The sequence below is a fragment of the Etheostoma cragini genome, chromosome 22, assembly GCF_013103735.1.
Source record: "Etheostoma cragini isolate CJK2018 chromosome 22, CSU_Ecrag_1.0, whole genome shotgun sequence".
Lineage (NCBI taxonomy): Eukaryota > Metazoa > Chordata > Actinopteri > Perciformes > Percidae > Etheostoma > Etheostoma cragini.
Window position 1 is genome coordinate 13123937 of NC_048428.1, and position 1155 is coordinate 13125091.

Consider the following 1155-nt stretch of genomic DNA (forward strand, 5'->3'; position numbering starts at 1 on the left):
TTCACAAGACATGAGGGCTTTTAGCCACTAAGTGCTACTCAACTTGACAGTGACTGATTTGATGGCAATGGACCATGGGGAATGTGAGAAAAAAAATTGAGAAATTGTTTCACACAAAATATGCATTCCGACAAGTGACAAATTGGCCTTTTCTGAGATGTACTAAGGACAATGTGCAAGTGCTGTTGTCTCCCTTGTGGGCTGAGAGTCATGCACCAAGGATGATTCAAGAGGGATTTTGTAGAGTCATTCAGACATTTTTATCTGTTTTTTGAACTTAATCAACCTGTGGCCGGAACTGGAAAGTGTCGCGTAGGAGATGCAAGTCAGGATGTAAAGGATAATGTGACACAGAGGTCAAGTTTAGAAATAAACTAAATTTTTGGCCCTTTTTTTTGTAGCTCACCATCATAATTTAAGCTGCCTAATTTATTCTTCCAGTGGCTTTAAAGCTTTTAATTTTTTTTTCCATTTCTATCTCCCTTATTAGACAATCCATTAGTCCATCTCTGACCTTACTTACACTTGATTCCCATTTGCTTCTGCAGCAGGTGACTCGTTGCACTATTTGCATGCACTCTTTCGAATGATGTATCGAGTGCAGGAAACCAGAATAGGCCGATATTCCAAGACCCCCACCGGGGATTAGGGACTTTGTTCCCACGCCATTCAACAGGAGTGACTCGTCCTGTATCAGTCAATGTTGTCGAATGAGTCAGAGGAGCGGTGCTCATTAGCAAAAGGTCAGAAGTCACCTTGCTCTACTCATTCTCAGGGCCACTGTCACTTATCGCTAACAAAGTGTCAGTGTGACACTGGCATGCTAAACGTCCCTGTATGATCCATAGACAGTTGTTCATGATCCCAATCATGTTGGAGCATGGAATCATTGAACTTTCAAAATACAGTTCTGCTGCTGCTCTCATGACTGTGTCCCTCAAAGTGACTCCTGTCAGCCCAGTTTGCTTTGTTCTCCAAAAAGTTGTCTGATCAATGCTGTGCTTATATTTCTGTCACGCATCACAAAACCCTTTGGCCTGACATGATGCAACAGTCATTAATTGCAAGCTACATTCACCCATCTATCCTCTCTTGTATAGCATGACAGATCCCGAACAGCATCAGGATCCCAGGGGACGTTTCTGAGCTATAAAT